This window comes from Pantherophis guttatus, chromosome 2 (assembly GCF_059756535.1).
Source record: "Pantherophis guttatus breed Tessera chromosome 2, ASM5975653v1, whole genome shotgun sequence".
Lineage (NCBI taxonomy): Eukaryota > Metazoa > Chordata > Lepidosauria > Squamata > Colubridae > Pantherophis > Pantherophis guttatus.
The window spans coordinates 147,753,792-147,759,982 of record NC_142064.1 but is presented as its reverse complement, the minus strand read 5'-3'; positions in this window follow the sequence as shown (position 1 = coordinate 147,759,982).

The following is a 6,191-nucleotide window of genomic DNA, read 5'->3' as shown; positions in this document are numbered from 1 at the left end:
AACCAAAAAGGGATTTATGAGCAGATATGGAATGCACAGTTGGTACTTCCATAAATCAGATGCATATTTTCCTGGATCATGGGCTGGCAAGCAACTCCAGGATAAGATGAAGTTTCTTAAGGAGAGTCTCATGAATGTGGAGTGTGCACCTGGGCCTGCTCTAAGACAACCTTTTAGCTTTATATCTGAAATGCACTAAGAACTTGTGGCAGGAGTTCAAAGTTCTACAGTTATCCTCGTCTTTAAAGCCTTTAAAATTCTACAAAAATCTAAAAAAGATGGCTTTTATAAACTAACTTGCACCTAAGCTGGACCTGGAAAGAAGCAGCATAATAACTCAAGCTTAATTATGTAAATTGCTCTCCTTACATCTTGAGGAACATAAGAGACATAAAAGAAGAACCCTCAGAGCAAGTCAAAAGCATAATTTAATTTGACAAGATAGAGACTGGAATGCTTTACCTCCAACTGATAGTTGGGGAAGTCTAAAGGGGAATAATGTATTACCAAGATCAAAACAGTCTTTTGTCTATTAGTGGGCAGTCATTATTAGACTGGTTTGGGTGGCATAGCCTCCCCTAAGTTTCAGAGAAAAATGTGACAAATAGTTCTAAAGATATAACTGCTTTTCCCAATAGACAAAAGGAACAGATTTAGTCATTCATTCAATAAACTAATTGGTTTCAAGATGGGCGATCATATTCACAAATCTCATCAAAACTACAATTTGTCCAAATCCAACCCAAAATCCAGAACAGAAAGACTCCCAAAGGTGCTTCTTCAAGAGGCAACTGGACTTTCTGGGTTTGTTTGTTTTTTGAAGATGTTTAGCTTCTCATCCAAGAAGCTTCTTCAGTTCTTCAGAGGCTTCTTGGATAAGAAGCGAAATGTCTTCAAAGAAAAAAGTCCAGCTGTCTCTTGAAAAAGTATCTTTGCGGCAACCATGACCTGGGTGACTGAGAATCTCCATTAACAGAATGACTCAATATTAATTTCGGTGGAAACTAGATGACCCTCATAGCGCCTTCAGTTTTTCTATCTGATAAAGCCTGAACAAATTTCTGCCATTGAAGAGTCTGAAATTTACCCAGAATTATTTATCTCCTATTATTATTTAAATTTACATGCTGCCTGACTTCCAGTGATTATTAGAATAACAAGTGGTGCTGTTCTAGAGGCCTAGGAAGGTTCATAAATAATTGCACAAGTTTGCAGATGGGACTGGCATGGAGTGCTATTTTATCTATGCAAGAGCTCTTTCTCCAGTACTGTATTAGGGACTCCAGTAAGTAAAGTAAGTAACCAGGAGTAAGATCCCATGGTATGAACGTTCTACTCTGCAATTTCCTCAAATTGGAAAATGAATTGGATCATTTTCCAATTTGGAAAATGATCGGTGTCAACATTAAGTTGGTAATGGCTGAACTAATAGGATTGCTTGAATTAAAACTTGAGAGCCACTTTTGTCTAATGGTTAAGGCGCTACCTAGAAACCAGGAGACTTGAGTGTTCCAGTCCAACTTTAGATACAAAAGCCAGCCAAGTGACTTTGGACCAAATTCTCAGCCCAACTTGTCTCACAGGGTTCTTGTTGGGAAAATAGGAAGAAGGAGTATTAGGTATGTTTGCTGCCTTGAAATTTATAAAAACAATATAGATGGGATATACATGTAAATAAATATAGTAAGGCTCTTGCACATTTCCCAAGAAGAAATGAAGAAAAAGATTCTAGATTTTTTTAACCACTCAAATGAATGGAAATCTTAGTTTTTCAATTTATGAAGCAAAAACAATTCTGTGTATAGCCTTTTTGTCTTTATGACAATGTTCTACAAAACCAAGTGTAAGTGGTCAAAACTTTAATGTTGACCACCCAAACTTTTGAAATTTTATTAGTCAAGTTTTTCAAAATTCCAATCACACTTTTCTTGAAATGGATGTGATTTTTCTGAAATATATATTCTCTTGAATTACCATTCTTCTGACTCTATTCATCAAATAACTAAACTATCCATGAAAAAACTCTTTAGTAAATTACCAAACTTTAATTTTAATTAAATAATTGTAATATTTTTCACAGAAGTCCTGACCATTTGAGGGGAAACCGTTCCAATGCCACCAGACCATTCCAATACCACCAGATACCAGTTATAGGAAAAAATCCAGTCTGGAGAGTCGACCTGGGAGTATTTTTTAAAAAATCAATTAGTCTCTTCATAAGTTGTTTATAAAAAGTCGCTTTATCTTCATTTGGGGCATAAACTTCCCAGCCAGAGGTTTAATTTAATAAAGTGTTACCTCTGTTCAATTTTTGTCAATTAAAACAAGTTCTGGGTTAGTTGAGGATTAATATAGAAAAAAACTATTTCTGTTCCTAATATCTCCTGAGTATCTCATCCAAAGTTTTATAAATCAAATGTTTCACATCTTTTTTCCTAATTGATTTGCTTATAGGCAAACAATATATTGTTTTTGAGAACACTTTGTTTTAGCCTTAAGAATTATATAAAATGATGTAACATTAGTATTTGTCACTAGAGAAATTGCCTAGAATATATAAAGGTACTTTGAATCATGGCTGAGTGAACACGAAGAAGCATTTTACCATGATTGTTAAGCACACAAAAAAGTTAAAATATGGACTTCCGGTGGCTCCGCTGGCGCCGAAAGACGCTCCTTTGTGAGTGCCAGCCCTGGGATTCCGTTAGAGCCGCTAGAACAGCGAAAATCAGCTGTCTAGCAGCTTGAAAACTTTCCCCCTGGGAGAAGGGAAGAAAGAGAGCCAACGGGTGTGGGTAGAGCTCCCCAAGAGCCCCAGGTTTCTTTTTAAATCTGGGGCTTAAAGGGTGAGAGCTCCCCGGAAAGCCCGTCATTGCTCCGGACCCGGGATGTTTCTTCTTCAAGCAGAACTAGACGCCGCAACCACCCCAGCAACTCAATTTTAAAAAAGATTTTGGACTTGAAAGCTGGCAGAGCAAATACAGGAGAAACTAAAATTGCAAGTACTAAACTTTAACTCCGAAAAGTCTATCACTTCTCTCTGAATTTCTATGGGAGAAAGGGAAAGATGGCATTTGACTTAAATGAGGCGTGAAGAAGTGAAAGTTAGATACAAAGTATTATGTTGTGTTGAAAGCCCCTGTTTAAAAGAAGAGGATTTTATCTTAAAAGGAGAAGGATTTAAAAATTATTTCTAAAAAAAAAGACTTGTACCACTTAAGGATTGGAATAATTGATTTAGTTGCTGGAAAAGTATAAAGTGAAAGTTTTATTGGGAAGAAAAAAAATGGCTGGCTTTTTTGAAAGTGATGAAGGTTTACCATTATATACATCAGTAAATACACAAATACTGACTGGATCTCTTTAAAGAAACTTTAGAATCATTTACTTCCGCGTTAGTGGAAAGAATGGAAGGGTTTTTCAAGAAGGATTTTACTCAAATTTGCAACAAAGATACAAGTGAAGATACTGTATCGGTATTTCAGCTGCCAAATAATAGTGAGCTGCTGAATGAAGAGGTGGGAGAAACAATCCAGTTTAATGTGCCTTTGGAAAATGGAATGGGTGTTTTTCAAATTAAGAACGAAAGGCTGAGAGAGGTTTGAAGGAGCGTAACCAGAAAATACTGAGAGAGATTTTTCCAGAGGCTTTGATATAGTCAACTGGAAAATTGTCAGGAGGCGTTGGGATTTCTAATATAAGAAGGAGGATTCAAAGTGGAACTTTACAATTTTTTTACAAAAATGGACTTTCAATTGCAGTTAAAGAGGTGTGTTTAATGAAAGGAACTACTTTGCGAAGAGAACAAGATTGTAAGGTACAGCAACTTCAGTTGAAAATTCAACAATTTATAAAAATAAAAAAAGGTGGAGGAATAAGACTGAAGAAGGTTCGCAAAAAAGTCAGGAAAAATGGAGATGGAAAAATTACAATCCTCTTTGTTGGGGAGGATAGTAATAGTGAAAATGAATGACTACACCTGTATTTAGGGATATGATTTGTTCTGAAAAGTTATATTAAGTAATGTTATGTTTGAATTGTTACGGGCCACTGACTAAACTTTCACTTTTGTCTTGAAGTATATTAACATGAGGGAAGGTTTTTACAATATTTTTTATAGATATTAAATAGTGAAGATGGTATTTGATTATACATAGTGGATTTGTAGAGAACAAGATGAATAAGTTTATGCAAAGTTATTAAGTAAGGAATGTTTCCAGGAAGAATCAATATAAGTTTATGGGGTAAAAAGTAAAAATAAGGTTTTTACAATACATTTTATTTGAGATTGGTTAAAATATTTTGTTAATGTGTTAATATATATAAGGGATGGAGATGTGATGGTTAATTGTAACTCGGCTCTGATTGTGTAATACTGGAAGAAAGAAGACTTGCATATTATTGAAGAATGGACAAGAACGAAGTTGGATTGATTACTTTCAAGCAATAATTGGTTTAAATAGTTATATTTAGATATGAACAAGGGGAGTTAAAGTGCAAGAGGGAGATAAATCTATAGATAGTTAGCGTATGGTTTTTTTTATATTTGTTAAATGCTATACCCTGTATTTGCTCTGGGAAGTCCGGGGGTGGGGGGAGGGTTGGGGAAAATATGTGTAAATTTTTTTAAAACTTTTCAATAAAAAAAAAAAAGTTAAAATATGTTGGATATACATATAACCATATATCCAGGAGATTTTAAAGGTTAAAGTACAGTTGAAATCAGAGACTTTTCTTTGGGATTAATGGATAGAAAACTAAAAGTCACAGAACGTGCTTTTAATATATGATAACCACAGTGAGACTATTATATGCTCAAAAGTGGAAAGGTGTAACATTACCCATAACTGAGGAATGGCTGGTGATGATGTTGGAACTGGCAAAAGTAGCTAAATTAGCATCTTTGATAATAGGAAAAAACCCAATATTTATGACTGACTGGAATACCTTAAAGACTATTTGCATGAAACAGAAAGCATGAATTTATGTTGTGGTTTGGATGATTAGAAAAAATTGGGTAATAGAAAAAAGGGAGCTTTTTTATAACCATGGAATAAGAGACAATATTGTAATTGTGTTTATATTTACTGAAGGAGAAATTGAACACTTTCTGTTCCTTTTGGTTTTGTTTTTCTTCCTTCCTTCCTTTGCTTTTTTATTGTTTAATAATTTGTTTCAGTTTTTATTTTCTTTGTAAAATCCTTAATTTTAAAAATTCTCAAAATTGGTTCTATCCAGTGTGCAAGTATAGAAAGACAAGCTAAGTAACTATACTATACAACTAACAAATAGTTTGATAGCTACAGGAAGTAGCTACCAGGATGAAGGTTGGTCTTCTAAATTTGGAATATGTAAAACATTTCAGAGTGCATTATCACTTTGTTTGAGGTTTGGACTTTTCTACTTCATCTCATCCCTTTCTTCTTGCATTCTTTCCTTCCCTTTTTTTCTCCCTTTCTCTTCTTCCTCCCCTCCCATGACAAAAGTAATGGGCCAGGAAGGCATAGCATAATTTTGTCATTGCATTTCCATGCCACTTCTTTTGAAACCAGCCTGACGTTTTCTCGTACCTCCTACAAACTTTCCTTCGCGTGCACATAACACAACCTTGCTCGAAGAAACCAATCCATCACTCAGAATAGAGCGGGAAGGGACCTTGGAGGTCTTCTAGCCCAACCGCCTGCTCAAGCAGGAGACTCTGGCCTATACCATTTCTGACAAATGGCTGTCCAGCCTCTTCTTAAAAACCTCCAGGGATGAAGCACCCACAGCTTTTGAAGGCAAAGCTGTTCCACTTGTAATCGGCAACGGCTCTGAATTTGAAACCTTTTCAGGAAGTAAATACGGAGCAACCGGGGCTTGAAAAACCTCTTCGGCGTTATCAGAAACGACGGAGCCCGCTGAGGGCGTGAGCGACATACGGGCGGGGGGTGGGGAAGAAAGGGCCTCTCCCTTACGGAGGGCTAACAGGTGTCAGGGGTGATTTGTGAGGCGGGATGCTTCCTGAGAGGATGGAAGTGAAGCTGAAACCGGTGCTCGCTCCACATCGAAAATGGCTGGGAAGCCGAGCGAGGGTAGCCGCCGCCGTAGTCGTAGATAGCTCTCGGGCGCCCCTCGGCGGCGAAGGCCGGCCTAGAAAGCCGGTCACGTGAGGCGCTCTGGGCCTGCCGCCGCCGCCGCTTCCCCCAGTC